Here is a 20,591-nt window from a genome sequence, read left to right on the forward strand (position 1 = left end):
GGAACTAACAAGTATTTTGAAAATGAATATTGAAAAAGAGTTATTAACTTTTATTAAATTTTGGAAAATAAAAATAATACGAACTAAATATAACACATGTATAGCAATAAATACCTAATATTTTGAAAAAACTAAAGTTTACTACTGTTTCAAGCAAGATTTTTCCTTCGGTGTACAAAAAGGAAACCGGGAGAAGTTCATGATACATTTGAATGCAGCAGAAGTAAAACCTTCTCTTGTACAGACGTTCGGATGACCGCGGCCGCATTGAAAAATTGAAAGGGCTTTTAGGGTAAATTTATAAAGGAGGGCAGACAACGGGGAGCATTCGGCGAGGTCGCGGACCAGGAATAGAGCGAGTGAGTCAATAAATGGAGTAAAGTGAGCCGGTACGTGCCGAGAGGCCAAATGCCACATGAGAATACAAGTTCCGGTACCGATCGCTGAACACTGATAGGGACCTTTTAGTGGCCGAGCAAATCGCCCCGGAATTATTTATGCCCCGACAAATTACCTCTCTTTCGGATTTTCGAATGCCCGAGATCCGCTTCAAAGGAGGTGCTTTAGCAGTCGCAAAATGTTTCACCAATTTGGTCTTGTTTTACTTTCGCGAGGCGTCCATTTAAATATTAAGCACTCTAGAGGGCTGATGCGTTTTTTGTAAGGAGCTAGTCGAGACAGACTAAGAGTCAGTAAGTAGCCGATAAAGGGCAATCGGAATCGATTTACTTTGTTGTATTGCTCGGGTCTGTACAGGGTGAAAAAAGCACATATGTGCGGATGATTTTGATTATTTGTTTTGAATATTATTTAAAATACCTGGAAAAATCAAAATATTATGGAGAACCTTATATAAAAAAATATTTGAGAAACAGATCTTTTAAAAAGGACACGAATGTTAAAACGGTCTAGTAATAAATCCTGCCGAAAACCCTGAGTGAAGAGTAATGAATAGCAATCCTAGTATAGAAATGTTGACGAAGTCTTTGGAATTCCTTATAATTAAACCCATATTCTCGAATGCAGATGACACAATTATGTCAATATGTTTTGCAAAAGATAAAATTTAATCAAATGTTCTTTAACGTCTTTTATGTAATCGGCGTAATATTATCTAGTTTATAATCAAATAAAACAGAATTTTTCCTTCTATACTCTATTTTTAAACTAAGAGGAGTGAATGCCAAAGACAAATTTACACTGCAAAAGTTACTAAAAACTACCCCAGATAGCATCAGCACAGAAGATAAAACTGGATAAAACTGGATAAAACTTCTGTGGCATCAGACTATCAAGTATATACTCACTGCAAGTGTTTAACCTCATTTTGAGTACAATAAGCTTTCATTACTTTTAAATGAGGTTATTAAGTACCTATTCAAAATAATGTGCAATGAATAAATATCTAAGTCTAGGTTTATTTAACTTGTATATATATTTTTTTAAAATAGGAGGTACTTCCTACATAACATTGAAAAACTGAATATGAATGTACTTAATAATATACTACGAACCAAACATATATAAATGATTCCAGTTTTCACTTTTTAAAAACAATTTTATTGATTCACATTTTTACATCTAGCATTGGAGTAATTATATAATGGTGTTTTTGTTACTTTGAATGTTTGCATTTCTACGAACTACGTTTATTAAGTTACCGGATAATTGCCAAATAACTGATAACTGAACTACGTTCGTAATATATCATCTGCAGGTGTTCAAAATAACAAAATAAGTTTTTATAATTTATAATATTATTGGTAAAAATTAGGGACAAATCATGTCTAACAATTTTCTGAATTATTCGACGAGTCAGTATCCATATCGCTCTCGCTATTATTAATTGATATAATTAAAGGTTCAATGAGAACGTCCATAATTCCGTCAAGTGTTCCCATTTGTTCTTCCTCCTTAATCACATGTTCTACACATTTTTTCCAGTTCATATTTGTAACATTATTAAGAGCCTCTATTAGTAGTTCCCTTACGTCCTTCAATTTATATGTTTTATTTTTACTTGCCACTTCATTCTTCACTTGTGCCCAAATCAATTCTATAGGGTTTAATTCACAATGATATGGCGGTAATCGTAACACAACTTTTTCTTTTTTTTTTTGCCATTTCGTCAGTTATATACAAATTATATTTATCTTTATTTTGGCGAATTAAATATAATAATTGCAATCTCACCATACCTTCTTCAAATTCGATATTTTTTTTATTGCAGCCATGCCTTCATATCAATTTTTCTTGTTGATGTTGTCGGAATAGCTTCTACTTTTCGACTATGGTATTCCATTGTCCATTACAATAACAGAATTATCTGGTATTTTTTTCAAAAATTCAGAAAACCACTTCAAATACATTTGCATTCATTTCCTCGTGATAATCCCCACTCTTTTTGCCTTCGAAAACCAATAACGAGTCTTCAACGAATCCTTCCTCTGAGCCAGCGTGTAAGATAATAAGACGCTTTGCTTTACCGGACGGATTTTTTAATCCCGTTTTCTTTTAATATTAGTATCAACCCATACCCTTTCTTTTGTATGACCTTCATTTAACCATGTTTCATCTAAATAATAAATAGGTCTACCTTCAGTTCTAAACTTTTTAATTGATATCAAGTAGTCAAGTCTCCATCTCACTAGATCATCACGTTCTATCAACACACTTTTACGACATCGTTTTAAGTATCTGCAAAAAAATAAAATGTTTTTATTGCAATTATACTTGCTCCGAGATATGTCTTCAACCTTACTTGAAATTAATTTGTTTCATAAATTTGTATAATGATGAACGGGACATTTGTGGCAAATCCTGACGACTTTTTATTTCGGTTAATATTTTGTCCAAAGTGGGATCTCATTTTTAAAGAAAAAGCTGTGTACTATACGCCTTATGGAATTCTTCATTGCTTCATCCAAACATGTAACAATCCCAGGTCTTCCACCACAGTGTTTGGAAGTAGACACCCTTCCAGTAGATTTATACTGTTTTATGGCTCGATATACTGTTGATTTTGCAACACCTAAAAAAGTATAATGTGTAATATAGTTCAACAGAATAATGTTAACATAAATTTACCTAATGTCATCGCTATTTTGGATACAAGTTGGACAGTTTTAAGAGTAGGTTCATCATCTAGGCTTTTCTTGTAAAAATTCAATATTGCTTGCTTTTCTGCCAGAGACAAATGCCCCAAACTGAGTTGTTTTCGTTTCCTTGAGGGCGACGGCGATGTAATTCCCGCGCCTGCCTTACTCGTGGTCGGCACAGCATCATCCATATCCAATGGAAAATTGGAAAAAAATGGATGATAAACAATATAATAAGTTGTTTAGTTCTGATAAGAACTGATTTATACGTAACTGGGATAATAAATAGAAAGAAAAGCAGGTAAAAACACAATGACAACGAACTGATAATAACTAAGAGGCAAAATGACAACAAATGTCAAAATGTAAAATTTATTAGCAGTGTAAAGTGGTCTCGAAATTAACCAATAAGAAACCACCATTTTGGCGCGCAATATTCAAAACGCTCCTCTTAGTTTAAAAATAGAGTATAGTGAATGTAACAATATTACACTCAAAATAAGTTTACTAAAATATAATAAAATGATACTATCAGAAACACATTAACCTAATCAATATGATAAGTAGTGGCACTTCAATAATACAAAGAACAAAGAAACTCTATCAACATTTTTTAATCATATTCTTGTCATTTTCTATAATGGTGTAAAAAAGGAAACAGCGTTCTTGAACTTATAAATTATTGCAAATAAACTTGTTGTAGAAAAGAATGAAATTAAGATACACAAGAAGGAAAGGAAAATTCAGAGAAAGGGCAAAAACACCAACTGATAAGAAAAAGTGTGTAGAGTACCCTAAAAAGACTAGTAACAAAAGAAGAGACACAATATCTTCTAGTTCTGAAGCTTGATCATCAATCTGATGAGGTTTCAGTTGAAACAGAATATTGTATCCAATGTGAAAGCTACTATGTCAATGAAATCTAAGGCCGATTGGATCCAGTGTGTTCGTATGACCGGCGATATCGTGATATATGCACCCAATATAAGAACATTATTTTGAAACGTTTAGAACTTTAGATTTTGGAGGAAAGAATGCATAGAACCCAAATCTGGGGAAAAGATTTTATATTTTTAGCATTTTGTCAATATTTTCAAACTATTCTACTACTTTACTACCATATTCGACTAACAATTCAGTGATGTGTTAGTCTGTATTGTTTGTCACAAAGAAAATATATCACTGAAAGTAATTAACTTTCTTTATTTATCAATATTTCAAAATATGGAGTATATTTCGCCATATTACTATATACTTAGTTTATCTTTATCTATTCAACTGATGTCTTAAAGAGGGATTAAATTAGGTTGGATGAACTTTTTTCGCTAAATATTTATAATTTTGAATCGATATATAGGGTGTTCCGTAATTCCCTTAAATATCGAAAGGGGGTATGGCCTATTTTAGGGGGGTCTTTTCTATATATTTTTTTTCGATTTGAGCCCTCCCTGCGGAGATATGTGAGGCGTTTGTGGAGTGTACCAAAAATTCGGTTTTAATTTTTTTCAAAAACGGCTGAACCTAAACTTGTGAAATTTGGTACGTTTGTTCTACTGATGGAGCTACGTTTTAACAATAATTTTTTATTTGCATCCTTCACTTCGAAGTGGTTGAAATAAACAACCCTTCCTGATGATTTAGCCAGAACTTTTTTCTAGATGGTTATGGATTAAAATTAAAATTACGGTTTTATGGCCCTATGAATTTAGAATCTTTTCTTGCTCTTTCAATTTTTCCAAAAAAATAATACTTTCTGAGTAAAAAAAATATTTCTTCAATTCAAACTGGAAATCACAATAAATAAAAACACATAGGAGGCGTGTGTCATTTTAATGTTTAATTGTTTTATTGACAGTTCCATAGTTTTCAACTGCTTCACCGGTCATGTTAAATGAATTGTGCCTAATCTAATAATAATTACCGTTGTTAATAAGATGCAGAACGTTTTTAGCAATCAGGAATATGCAGATATGCATTTAATACATGAAGAATGTAGGGGATATTGTACAGGCAAACATTTCGCAATTGCCGAATTCCAGACATTCGGACATTTCCATCCATAGCGATGGATTGGTCCTCAATCCCTTAGACTTTTATCTGTGGGACCATATGAAGAATGTGGTCTACTCTACAGAAATTAACTCTGTAGAGGAATTGAATATTTAATATTGGCAAAGAAATCCGAAATTTAGTGGAAACGCTACGTAATGTTAATTGTAATTTCATTAGAAGTTTGCGATGTTGTGAAAGATCCGACGGAAGACATTTTGAACACAATATGGTGTATATGTACTTTTTGAGTTTTAGTTTAAATTATTAATCATTAAAATGACACACGCCTGATGTGTGTTTTTATTTATTGTGATCTCCAGTTTGAAAGGGTGATAATTGATAAAAAAATAATTTTTTTACTCAGAAAGTATTAATTTTTTGGAAAAATTTTTAAGAGAAAGAAAAGTTTCTAAATTTATAGGGCCACAAAACCGTAATTTTAATTTTTATCCATAGCCATCTAGAAAAAAAATCTAACTAAAACATCAGGAAGGGTCGCTTGTTTCAACCACTTGTAAGTGAAGGGTGCAAATAAAAATGTATTGCTAAATCTTAGTTCCATCAGTAGATTTTAGGTTATGCCATTTTGAAAAAAAAATCTTAATTTTTCTGTTCAATTCTACTGGGGCTTAAGTTAGGCTAGCATTTTTTTATTTTTATTTATATTTTTTCTTAATCTACATATATCACAATCAGTTTCACATTATGATGAAAGTTTCTAGGTATTTTTTCCCTTATAGATACTATCCTCCCTGAATTTAACAGTTCATAGGTATTATATTTGACGGTTAGAATGAAAAATATTCAACCAGTAATCATTATGTTTCCGTAAATTTCGTATTTTTCTATAAATAATTGGTATTTTGCTACATTATCTTGCATTTTTCATACGCTGAATGAATGTTATTTAAAATACTTCATCAAAAGATACAAATTATATTGGTATAACATTTTTCTAAATAATTATCTTTTTATTTTTCTTAGATTTTTCGTAAATCTCCTTTTTGATAATGGATTTTAGAAAACAGAAATTTGAAAGTTACGGAAAAATTGGTGCCGCCGCTTCGTCCGAGGCAAATTGCTGTTAAATTTCCCATATTTGTCGCATCAGCTGCAGTCCGTGCGACGTTCGGTTGTTAATCATATACGTAAAACGTGGGAGAACACAATGCAAAGTCTAGGGGGAGGCAATGCCGCGTAAGTGCTACTTAATCCCTCTTTTATTGCCGAGAACGAGCTGCACTCCATTAGAAATAACAGTCGGCTAAAAGTTAAGTACTAAAATATATGTTTTCTATTAGGACAATAATACCGTCCAATTTCGGTATGGATAATAGGAAAAGAGATCGATTATACAGCTAATATATTACAATATAATACAGTACCCATATACAGGATGTTCCGAAATTAGTGTACGATGAAATATAATGAAATTTGAAAATGAAAAAGTATTTTATATGCCTCAAAAACGTCTGCTGTAAATTGAAAGCCATTTGAATTGATCGTAAGCCGTAAGAAACGAGAATAAGGACTATTTAGAACTTTTGAATATTTATGGACTTTGAAATCACAATTTTAGATAAATAAGCTACAGTAATTTGTGTCATTATAATGTAACAAAAACTAAATTATATTGTAAAACTTCAAAACAGAAATTGAGTAATTTTCGGCATCTTTCTACACATTTTTTTCAAGAATTTCCTGTGCCTATAATCACTATGCAATCTACATATGAAATCATAATACCCTTTACTGTTCCTTGTGGGATGCCTATATTAATTAATAAAAGTTCTCACTAGTTGTACTATTTTTCCTGACTCCCTCAAATCAATTTTCTAAATAATTTATAAATACAGGGTGATTCAGAACTTATCTAAAAAAAATTTGGATGTACAAGGGACCTTTACAAATACAATTTTGTAAAGAAAAAATCAAAAAGAGCAGTTCAAAAATGTTTAAAAATACACTTCTGCACGGCACTGGAAACTGGTTCACTGTAAAACCTGACCTTGCACAATGCGACCGGCATGTTGGCAAAGTGTGATTAAGACGGACAAAAACTTTCGTAAGGAAATAAATAAATAGAATTTTATAGCACCTATCAGCAAATTCAACTGCATTTGCCACTATTGTTATTATTAATTAATAAAACTGATGTGTTTTAAATAACAAAATTTGACATACCTGATGTTACAACATCTGTTCAAAATTTTGCCAACCGACTTGTAAACAATTTTTGGGTCCGTCTTACTCAGTTTCTACGAAGTAACACCTTACCTTGCTTCACCATAACACAAACGCTTCACCATAATGCAAATGTTGTCTTAATTCACCATAAATTAAAACAATATCCATCAACTCCGAGTTGCTATACACGCAAGACATTTTTGACACAAACTACCAAAAAACTTTTGTAAACACTCGCAACGACGATTGTAAAATCGGATTTCAATATTCGGAGTCGCTGAGGCCACGTGACTCTCCACGCGTATTGCGAATGACGCTAGAGACTACAGCTGTCCAGCTATGTAATGGTTGAAAGTACTATAACTTCAATATTTTTTTCCCTGAAACTTTAAGGATTTTACAAACATTTTTTTACCATATTGATTATATTTCTCATGCCGCATCTATTCCCAAATTTTTTTGAATAAGTTGTGAATCACCCTGTGTGTCGCTCATGCCAATATGATGTAGATAATTTAATAACATATCAGGAATAATCATTTAAGATTTTTGTTTATGATAGTCTAAACTATTAAATATAATTTGTACACATGAACTTTTCCAATTTTTTTTTTGTGGAAAAATTCGTGTAAAAAATATTATATGGTATTTCGTGTATTTATTGAAACATGCACACAAACAAACTGTTCTTTTCAGGGCAAAATGATGTGCAAAATCCAACTTTGCAACCTCCTCGTGATGCACATCGAGTTACTTTGATGTCAGCCGTAATTGTCGTTATTCTTTATTTGAGAGAGTATTTCACAAATTTCTGTCAAATATATGATAATCATTGCTAAACAACTCAAAAAATTATATTTGCTACATTATATGTCAAAAAAATTATATTTGAGAGTTATTTTTCACTTTTCGATCACTTTGTGGGCCCTATCGCCTCCAGATAGGCATTTGAAGCTTCGTGGTCAAGAAAACTTTTCAGTTATAATCAGTAATAAAAAAGGGACAACATATAAATTTTTCAGGAAATTTCACAGTAAAACCAATTTCCATTGCGAGGTCCTTTAACAACGAGGACGGCGTACCGCCACTTAACAATGAAATAAATAGTGCTATAACTTTATTTTTTAAAATACACTCGCTACACAGGACACTTCATTACATGCCACTTTAAGTTTTACTATAAAATTAAATTAATTAATTAAATTTAACAAAACACAACACTTCGTCATACAAATAAATATAATAAATTGAAGTAGTGATATATTCGACCATTCTCATCTCGATTGGCAGTTTGTTTTCTGTCCGCCTAGTGCCCTGTTGTCATATCGCATCAGGTGGATTAATATTATATAACTTACCTAAACTGGGTCAGTATCTAAAATCATTTTGTCGTTGACATTCGCAAACTAAACACAATGCTTAAAAAAATTATAAAAGAATAACATTTTAATACTTCAGATTTTTTAATCATATTTCAAATCTGTAATATTTATATAAATGTACTTATTATTCTTTTTTATGTACGTTTTATAAAACAGTAAAAATAACTATTTTAAAACATGAATTAGTTTTACTTGCAGTTATTGTCTGACCTATATGCACCAGTAATAGCCAATATTCAATTATCCAGAAAGTATTTGTTTTAACATTCAAAATTTGTTTGATGTTCGGCGTTTCATCTGCATTGACCTCAAAAAGATATGGCGAATTTAAAATGAAACGTCACAAAGTCACACAAACGCAATCTGTTTTTACAAAATTATTTTCCATAGCAGTTTCCCTCTCTGCTCCTCAGCTATTTTTATACAGTTGGTTTAAAAAGTTAGTAAAAGGCAACACTGATAACACGCACATACAAACAAGTCCTGGAGCTGCCCAATTTAAGTGCAGTTTAAAAAACGAATTACAAATCGACTATTTATTTGATTTCAAAGAAAAATATTTCAGATTAGTGTTCTGGGAAACTTATACCCTGGACAATTTGCATTGTATCTGAGATATTGTTTTATAATTTGTTGGAAACTTGCTCCAATTTTTTTTTAAATTAATTTCACTTTTACAAAAATGAGCTAGCTTTTTTATTATTTTACTCTAAGTAATAATGAACTATTTCTTTAGCATTTGTACCTACTGTTTAAATAAATTATCATTATAGCCTACATCCATCTGTTTTTTTTTCACTATTACTTATCTTTCTCTTATGAATTTATTATAGTGGTACCTACTTATTCACGGTTTAAATCTACATACTCATTTATTTTACACTGTTTTTGTATAATTCATTTTGCGTTTGTTAACTTTTATAATAAAATCTAATGAAATGCCTAAAATTTATATATTTATTTATTTAAATCGATGTTCAACTGTTTGTCGGTCAAGGACTTACAGACGTCCCTATGCCAGCGTATTCAACTATTTTAATAGCAAACGCGATAAAAAGATAATTATGTACCACCCAGTACATTGAGTTAAAGTTATTGTTTTGTTTTTGAACCCGTATGTAAGACCGTTTCCAACAACGTCAGAAATATGCGTTACCATACTTTCGAATTAAAACTGAAAACCGTAGGAATGCCGGTTCGTTCGTTCGAATGCACCTTTAGTGTTAAAGTGTCCTAATTGTCGGCGACGACAGTGGGCCCACCCGCCCCCGCGCCGTGGCGTTCGACGGCCTGTCTTGTTGGCGCATTCGCTTATCTCTCTGCCCTACGTGTTCTGGATACCTTAATTTAACTGCCTGCAGCCACGGTACACACTCAGAAAAGAGTTCGTACGATTATATCAAAATTAATTAATGGATATTTCAAATATCCGCAAGACACTAGCACAAGTTCCGCGTCAATCAACTTCAGGTAGGAGCAAAACGGATCTAATAAATAAATTTTACGAAAAATTGAAGGTATTGCAATAGTTATGGGAATGGCATATATTTTTTTTAATCTGTATTAAAGATAATTCACACAAATTAAAAAAAATTTGAAGAAAATGTTACTAAATAGAGTCTAACAATATTAGACTTAAATATCAGTTTGTTTAAATCTTACATTAGATTACCTGTAAATTTGAGATCTGATATCTGTGCCACAATAATTTTTCAAAAAAAAATAGTTCCAGAGCATTGTGGAACAACCTGTGGCTGCTGAAAAATTTGCAATAATTAAATGATCCCTGTTTATGTTCGATTTGAAAAAAAATTAGGTACCACTTAAAAACTAATGTTCAAACAACTTAATTTTCAGTCACTTTTTAACAATTTACACTTTAAAAATTCACTTCTTATTATTGTACGTTATAGTACAACTCTTCACAAGTAAAATGAGCCCCCTGAGAATTGTCTACGGCGCACAGTGGGACATATGGAAAAAAATTCTGCGCACTCGGCTATTTTAAGCTTATAGTGATAATTTCTTTTTTTATTCTTCTTCAGATATGGTTAATTTTATGATCCTTGTGCGATAATTTGATATATCTATACAGAGTGTCCCAAAAGTGACGCCCGTCCTTCTGGATTTTCGTTAAGGGGACAAAAACAAATCGAAAATCAAGTGTGGAAAATTTTCCGATTGTTTTTCTTTGTTGAGTTACTCAAAAAAATTATTCAAAAAAATAAAAATAAACATTTGGGCTGGGTTATTAAATAATTATGTAGTTCAGAGTTGTATTTGCTGCAGCTATATATTTTTAAATGAAAGCTTACCATTGCCATTACTAGATGATGTTACGGTAGCAGTTAGACTAAATTATTGGTTTCAACATGATGAAGCTCCATCACATTATGGTTTACGACTATGAAATTATTTGAATAAAAACTTCCCAGACAGATGGATTGGAAGAGCTGATCATGGCCTCCTAGATCACCAGATCTGAATCCCCTAAATTTTTATTGTGGGGTTCTTTAAAAGAAAAGATTTACAGCGAACCTGTTGTAAATCCAGAAAATGTAGTAGCCCGTGTCGCGTTAATAGACCAAGATATTATGCTACAATGAGTTCATGCTTCAATATTGAATCGTGATAATCTTCGCCTTGAAGTAGAAGACAACTTATTTCAACACCTTTTGCATAAACAATTTCTATTATTTCTATTATTTAAGCACATTATAGTTTTAGTTTATAAGTTTTTTCTTCTCCATTTTATAAAACTGTTTTATTATAAAAAAAATTTCTCTATCCTTTTTCTTTACACCCAGGTACAACCGACAATCGGAAACTATACTTGCCTACTTGTCTTGGTCCCCATAACCACAGACCTCAGTTTTGAGGTAAAAAAATGGATTTCCACTTTTTAGTTTTTTTAACAATTTTTTGAATAAAAAATAAAAAATTTTCCACTCGTGATTTCCAATTTGTTTTTGTCTTCTTAATCAAATCCCAGAAGGACGGGCGTCACTTTTGGAACACCCTGTATAGGAATTTTTTAAATCAAGTGTGAACCCATCAGCCTCAACACGAAAGGTAATAATTCGGTATGTAAAAATAAAAAAAATCAAAAATTTCGTATCTGAAGTTCATTAAACAACAAAAATAATTATGTAGCTTCGCAATACTTTTCAACCTTAAACCCGAACAAAAAACATAACCTCAAATTCATCAAACCTAACCTCAAACTAATACACTGACTCTTTTCTAAATCTATGGGGATAATTACTTAAAAATTATATTTTTGAGCTCCTATTTCCTAAATCTAAAGCCGTAAATGTATACCATAATAACCTAACCTCAAATTCTTCAAACCTAACCCCAAACTCTCAAAACCCAACTTGAAATTCTAAAAACTTGAAATTCATAGAATGTGTATGTTCCACACCAAAGAATAAAAGTCCTTGAAAACTATTTTCTGAAACTTATATCTTTTATTTTTGAAACCTCTAACCTCTATTCTTAAATACCTAACCTCAAATCCAAGAGATCTGAGTTAGAAAGGCAAACGGAGGATATTTTCCAAGCCAAAGAATGTGCCTTGAAAACTCTATTCTGGAGCTGATATTTTGTATTTCTGATGCCTCAAATCTAAAAACCTAATCTCAAAACCCATTTTCAGCTATTTTTTGAGTATTTTTGCAAAATTTCTTAAGGGGATACAGATAATAGACTTCAGACTCAAAAACATATCGAAATATTATAAGAAAAACCCTTAATCAGGGTCAGAAAAAAAATTTTCAAATTTTTTTTGCTCTTACTAACATAGTTTTTGTTGATTTTTCGCTATTTTTGGTGATTTTTCATTATTATTTTGCGATTTTTGGAAAATCTGGGGGATTCAACTTAAAAGACTTCAGATTTATTTTCAGCACTATCAAAATATATAAGAAACCCACTTGACCAAGTTCAGAACAAATTTTTTCGAATTTGCTCTGACTAACGTTAGTTTCGGCGATTTTCCACTATTTTTTGCCAATTACTCAAAATTTTGGAGGTGTTTGAGCTAAAGCAAAGGTACAGACCACATTTTTTCTGTATGCCGATGTCCTCCCACATTACCTTCACACAAATGCTGGTTTTTAATAAATGAACTGTTTTCTCAATGCGACGAGCCACCCATCCCCCTCTCTGTCTAAATTAACAACGTGATGGATCATTGTTACTTATCAATACATGCATTTTGTTGATTGTCTGTTTTTTAAATGAGATAGCTTTTACGGACCTAAATTTGTCTTGATGTTGGTGCCGTTGCCGTTGAAATTTATTGGTAGTTATAAGGTTTAAAGTGAGTGTTTTATTTAAATACGCAATACATTTAACTATCAATAAAAAGTCGAACAGCTATTTCCGAAACGGTCTTTAATTTTTATGGCTCCGAATGGGGCGATAACAGGGGAATCAATAAAGCTAATTCATCTTTATTCATGCGTACCAATTTTAGATAAGTGAGCCACACTAATTCTAGTCGAGCACTTCGGAATGGTGAGGAACTTGTTTTATTGAGACAAGATAAGTGTAATTTCATTCACCTTACAACAGAGAAATAACTAAATTTAAAGTAAGAGGGTCGTTAAATTTTGTATAGTACTTTACAAAAAAGATGTTGTTTTCCCATGAGAGAATAAGGTACTTCATGCAGATATACATTAAATATTTCTTTTTGTCGTCGAAAAATAAAGACATATTGTTTGTTATAAATTGAATTATAAGAAGAATTATTTTACGGAATAATGCCTAAAATTAAATAAGCTAGTAAGGTAATTATTACTTACACAAGAACCCAAAATAAGTGACGTGTTTGTTCCATGGATAAGCTCCATGCAGTCCAATGTATTTGGACTTCCAGAAAGCGAATCTGCTCCATCACAATCCAGTCTCAATACAGACATTCATTTTCTTATTGGATTCCATAAACCTCCTATTCTTCAAGGCCCCAAAATGTGCTACAACTTTACATTTACATCTTCAATAATTGCATACCTGAAATTTCCAAATGTAGTAGCGAATGAGCTGAGAAAGGATCATGCACTAATTACATTAAAAAGTGGTTTCGGTCAAAATGAAAATTTTTGTGGATCGAAGTTATTTTTGGCCTTTGGAATAAAATTCCGATCATAAAAATAAAAGCGCAATGCGGACAGCGATGTCACCCATTTTCAAGCGAGATGAAGTCCACGAACATATTGTCACGTCATCCGCACTCCAATACCCCCTAATAACCAAACCCAAAAGGGGCTATCTCGATCCTCTCCAGAGAGGATGCCATTGGGAGAGGGGGGGGGGGGTATTGGGGTGCGGATGGCGTGACAATAGCTTTGTTCGCAGAGCTGCTCAAACTTGTTCGGGATGAGTCAGAAGCAGTCGTCCAGCTACTTTCTGTGCTATTTCCCACAAGCATAACATAAAAGAATTGGCTAGACGATTGCTTCCGACTGATCCCAAACTGGTTTGAATGAATCTGCGAACAAAGCTAATATGTTCATGAGTTTATCTCCCTTGAAAATGGGTGGGGTGATAATATAGCTGATGTAGCCGCTGGAATAGATTTACCCCTCTTCGGGGCTGATTTTGACCATTTTCACCTCTTGTTAATATAGTCCTTTGATGCTTATAGCTAAAGACTGTCAGTACAATGGTTATTAGTAATTTTTTTTTCAGTTTCGAGTTAAATTTTAATTAATTTTCTAATCTAACAGTGGAATTTGATGTAAGATTATGCAGAATACTTTGGAAAGCGGATGCAGATTTAATGAAAAGTACTCCAATGCATTTTTTCTATATTTAAGATCGATAATAATTTTTCACATAGGTATCTAATAATTTAAAAGTTATTTGGTAATCATATATGTATTGCACAATTAAGAGGATTTACAGGGTACTTACTTAAGCAGGGTTTTAAGGAATTAAATCTGATACTAAAAAAGAAACGTTTTACAAAAAATTACTTTAATCAAACTTACATATTAGCATACACTTGAAGTTAACGTGATGTATTATTCTTGTCATTGTGTTGTTGGTTTTTTAAATATTAAATTTAAATGTAAAACAAAAAATAATTAATATTAAACACTGGTACGAAAACCAGGTAAAAATATTTTACCTGGTTTTTAAAATATTTGGTCCAAGAACCGATTAAATAGATAAATATTAACGCTTTTAATGTGGTAATGAACAAATCTGAGCAAAAATTTGGGACAGGTTTATTCGTTGCACTGAAATATGTATACAGTTGTGCCGGATATTTACGTTCATGTCATAAAGCATAATCGTTCGAGTTCAAATCAGTGGTTGTGTTCATGAACTATTGTTCCTTTAAGAAATAGTGGGTATTCGTAAAATGAAAACATGTTTTGTGATTTTTTGCATCATAACAACAGTTTGAAATCCACTAAAACCTAACTAACTTAACATTTACTGAGACAACCACAGAACTAACAGAAAATCCATCTGTAACACCAAAGATCGTAGGAAACTATGCACAATAAACTACAATATGTCTGTCTCTTTCTCATGGGACAATTAATAACCTCTGTCGGAATTAGTATCAGTCGCGCAACACTTGAAGACAATTGCTTGTCTTTTTCTATCATAGTTAATTTACGTTGATCAATAATTGAACGTTTGTCTATTATATTGATGTATGTTGATGATGTGAACGTAAAGATCCAAGCAACTATACTTAATGTTAGGATTTTGACGTAATTTTTCTCTACTTTTAGCCAAGTGGTAAGCCTCTTTAATAATACATCGTTATATATTTAGACTATTAAGTTTCGATTTGCTAACCTTTTTTTTAAGATTAAATCAAGCCCTGCATTTATTAATAGTCCTTGAATACATTTCTCGAATGCATCAAAATACTTATAAATATGGTCCTGAACTCATTTTCAGTTAGTTTCTACAATTATATCTAATACTGATCTCTTCCAAAGCGAGATTTTACGTATTTTTTTTGTATTTAAGGGCAACAATAGCGATTTGAAGAAAATGGAGGGTGATGGTACACTTATAAATTCGGATTCCGATTCAGTGCGTCCAAAATGTACATATAAAAAAGGCACTGTAATCATTTTCAGTCGGTTTCTACAATTATACTTAATTCTGGTTCCTCCCAAAGCGAGATTTTTCGTATTTTCTGTATTTAGGCACGGTTTATCCCGATTTAAAAAAAAATGGACGGTAATTGAGCAATTATGGCCAAGGATTCAAAAGGATACATAAGTCTAGTCTTTGAAACATATCACTTTTCTTTTTGTGTGTCTGTGAAGTTAGTAAATAAAATATTATGAGGAAGTTTATCGGAGGTTTTGGAGAAATCGGTATAGATTATGTCCACCATGATTGTCGAAACCTTACGGTGCTAAACACACCAAATCGGTGGATGCTGAACGACCCTGCTGAATAGAACTAATAAATTTTTTTTAGTAATTATGTAGAAAACCATGTATTCAAACATTATTATAAAGCTACAGATGATTAGGGTGGTACGGTAGTTACTAGCTTCATTCATATTTCCGCTCTTAAAAATTATAATTACACTTTTCAAATATTTGCCATAGTTTTTGTAGAAAAAATGTTGAAAATTCTTGTCAGTAACTTAGAAATTAATTAATCAAAAACAACAAAACCAGTGGTTTAATTTACTTATTTATTTACTAATTATTTTTTTAGCTTCCTCGTAAACTTTACAAATGGGCTTTGAAAATTTTCGAAAAAGATACACAAACAATAGAAAGTAGATAAATCTAGAGCATTATTTTAGAATGTTTAAAAATTCGCTATCTTTTTTTTGTTAATTGAATTGCAGCAGCGATTTCCCGCTGAAACGCCGTTTTTTTTTTTTGTTTGAAAAGCTAATTGCGGAACAATAGAGCTGGCAAATTTGCAGTCAAGTGTCGGCTGTGATGGAGACGAATGAACACTTCAATTGCTATTCATGGTCTGGGACTGATCCGGCTCCTTGCGTACCGAATTTACATACTAAAACATATCTACAATCCGGAGCCAATTTCTCCACACTTTGTGACGACCAAATTCACACTCCAGTTCACCACCAAACGCGGAACGTGGGCCACTCGTCGCGTTTTCTTACCATTCGATATGTATATTATCGGCTGGGACCTTTGATTTTTGGAAGACATGAATTTCCGTAGAAGGTGTAGAACCGAATATCAAGAAGGCCATGAAACATTCAAATTTATAGGTTCAGAGAAAAATACATAAAAAACATGTTATATCTCTTAAAAATGAGTGTATTCCATAAAAATTGAAAATAGACCCTACAATCAGGAGTAAGGTTATATTTATTTTATCCATCAGTTACAGTTTTGTGGGTGATTTGGATGGTGGTTTTTGCTGGCTAATATCAAATTTCAATGGCTTGTGACTATTTTTTTTTTGTTTACTTGTAAAATAAAGTAATTATAATTTAAATAAAGAAAACATTAAACAATTAACTATTTATTAGTATTTATATTAAAATTCAAAGTTACATTACGAAACTGAATTGTAAAACTAACAAGAGACATATTGAAATCAACCAAATTATAGTCTACATTGGAAATGGTGACAGTGACAGTAGTGGTGACAGTGATGTGACGGTGCTTTTTTTACTGTTTTAATATTTTGTTGCAACACTTGAATGATGTGAAAATTTATTTATAATAAAATGTTCTTTATTTCTAATAAAAAATGTAAAAATGTCTATTTAGTGCCATTAGAACTTTATTAAAGGAAAAAGTTTTCATCTATATCAAATAGATTATTTCTAACCAAAAAAGCACGCACGCATAACAACGTTTACATCAAAATTAATCAACTCTCAAACATTTAGATGGAATTCGAATTTATATAATTTTCACAAATGCGACTCCGTTAAAAGTGCGCCTAACTCTGCATAGAAATTCCCTGGGGACTCATATCTTTGTTTGATTGTTGTGATTGTTATTATTCCATCATTTTCTTTGCAACTTTCTTTTCTTCTTATTTTTTCTATACGTTATAAAATGTTTACATCTTAATTCAACATTATAAGCTGTTTCATTTTGTTTTGCAGATTTTTAAGGAATAAATTGCTACTTTGCACTTTATGGCATTCTATATTTCAGAAAGCATACTCCATCATTTGAATAAATCTTTTCCCTTTCCACTTCATTCATACTTAATACTTATGTTGCAACAATTTAACACGAATTTCTTCTTACTATTTAGAGAATTTCTGAACTTGATAACTGTAACGAATATGGCGACTATTACACTGTAAATAAATCGGTGTGAGTGAAAGCAATAAAGGTACGGACTGAAATAATTGAGTACATTCTCATTCAATATTGACCGTTTTGATAATTTTACTCATTTGTGATAACATTTGAACTAAAATTGAGTATTTTCACTCAAATATAGGTACGCATTAAATAAAATTTCCAGATAAACTGTATTTGGTGCACTTGTCACCCCACCCCATTCTATGATTGTCGTGCGTTGTCTTTGTCTATTCCCATCGTCCCCATTAGTTCATCTCTTGGCGTTTTATCCGGTTATTTTGGTGATAATTGGTTTAAATGCAGTTATTTGATTACAATAATTAAAAACAATAATATACTGAGTCGATTAACATTTGGTTAAATAAACGGATTGTTAGATTGTTACCAATACTTACCTAGGTACGTATCTGTAAAGTAGAATATACTTTATGGTAATCTATTCGTCCGATCAGTTAACCAATTAATTTAATCAAGTCATAAAATATTGTCTCCAAAACAAATTTGTATGTAGAATCCACTGTGGCAGCCTAGTGGTTGATGACCTTAATACAATGATATTTAAATTAAAATTTAAAGAGAGTATGAACCAAGTTAGAGAAAAAGTCAACTCTTAATTGGTTTAACATACTCAGAATAGAGTCAAAAGACATGGTAGTTAGCAGATACTCGAATTTGAGTAACATTCACTCACTTCTGTTGCAATAGTTTCACTGATAACATTTTAGTTGTACTCATACTAATAGAGTGAATATTTCACTCAATCAGGAGTGGAGAAAAATTGGGTAAAATTGAGTGAAATTGAGTGACTTTTTTTACAGTGCGCCAAATGGCTATTGATATTTTTTCTATTTTGTATAATTACTTTTCGAAGCAGTTTTCGAAAAAATATTGTTGGCAAAAAAAAAATCTCTATTTTTAAGTTAAGGAGGAAGGGTTTTACTTAACCACATTCTGAAGATGAAAGGGTTTGGAAATGGATAGGTACATATTTATATCTAGTATTTCAACTGCTGTTTTTAATGGAACAGTTGAAAATATCGTTTTGTGCTAGCACTAAACTCAAAACAGGTCAAACGAATTAACATTTAATTTTTGTTAAGCATGTACAGTTTTTTGTTACGTGTCGTAGCATTTTCGTTCCTCCTGTCGGTGCCCAGTGGAACGCATTGTGCTTTCATCAGATATCCCCGGCTACATTATACCAAATGTACTTAAATTGATATTTCTAATCATTGTCAGCGCCGTTGAAATCTTTGTCAAAATGTTTATATTATTCGTATCAGAAATAATAAATAACTCTGGTCGAATCATTCAATTAAACAAATTATCTTAGACCGAAACTGGTACCTACAACCGCCTAATATCCTAGATAAAAAACAAAGCAAGGAATCCATTATCTCCTAAATACAAACACATCAATATTTCATCTTAATCTCGGGTGTCATAAGCTGGCATAATTTTTAAATAAAGCTAACGCGTAAACCGAAGAGGCCTCTCCGCCCGGACCTAATAAGATAGCAGGCCGTGTACCAAAATAATGGATTAATACAGTAGCCCAGGTCGGAATTTATTATTTTTTGTGCTACCGGTGATCCTGAATTAATGATGTCCCGAACGGCAGCCAAGAGAGGGACCCGAAATGGTAAATTAGAAAGTTGACGTTCTTAAAATGATATAATATTAATTCGATGTTCGGAGTACGGCACTAATACGCATTCTTTTGTTTGTGACGCTCCATTCGATTGTTTTATTTAATTTCCTGACATCGGCTTATCTGCGGGTCGTTTCAGGACAACGTCGAGATGGGCTAATGGCCGTATAAAAGGTGGATTAAATTTAAATGGATAAATAGCATGTAATGGGATAATGCTATTAATAGATTATGTCGCAATGTGCAGTGTAATTTCTAATTATAGACCCTGGTGCAGGAAGGTCATAAGTAAATTGTTCAGGAGAAGTACAAGCAGCTTTTTTAATTTAGTCTTTATGTTGATATACCGTTTGCATTTGCATCTGAGTTTGAATTTAAGTATACATACAGGGTGTTAAAGTTTTCGTAAAACGATATGTCCCTGTTTATATCTTCCAAATGGGTTGGCCAAATCAGTCGGTGCGTTTCAGATGCGCAGTGGCAGCGTTACCAGACTAGCAACGGAGCTCATCCTCTAAAAGAACATCGAACGCTGAACATCGTTAGCTCGAGAAAAAGTTGTTTCAACTATAGTATCACAAATCACTTGTGAATCGCAAAGTGTTAAGTATACAAAGTCGTGAAATTATACACAATATACATAGATTTATGACAAAAGAGGAACAAAATGGCGATGTATTAATTATTTCTTTAGAAAAATTGTGGGAAAGGGCTGTAAAGGTAGCTGACATTGCCTGACTACAGTGAAAAATATGGTGAAGCAAGGGAAAAGTACCGTAAATGGTGAACCTTATCGTTCCATGTTCGACATGACACTACGCAACAAAATTTTGCCATATTTCTAATGCTGCGTAAATTTTCATCATATCAAGACGATTTTTTTTTTCATTTTGTAGGTCATGTAGGTTCATTATTTGTA

The 20,591-nt window shown here is 32.1% G+C and overlaps 1 pseudogene; it reads right to left on the reverse strand.

Annotated features, from left to right (window-relative positions):
* Positions 1 to 1,787: 1,787 nt before the first annotated feature.
* LOC108904436 lies at positions 1,788 to 3,289 on the reverse strand (annotated as a pseudogene).
* Positions 3,290 to 20,591: the final 17,302 nt, after the last annotated feature.

Source organism: Anoplophora glabripennis, unplaced genomic scaffold, assembly GCF_000390285.2.
Source record: "Anoplophora glabripennis isolate ALB-LARVAE unplaced genomic scaffold, Agla_2.0 scaffold133, whole genome shotgun sequence".
NCBI classification, from domain to species: Eukaryota; Metazoa; Arthropoda; class Insecta; order Coleoptera; family Cerambycidae; genus Anoplophora; species Anoplophora glabripennis.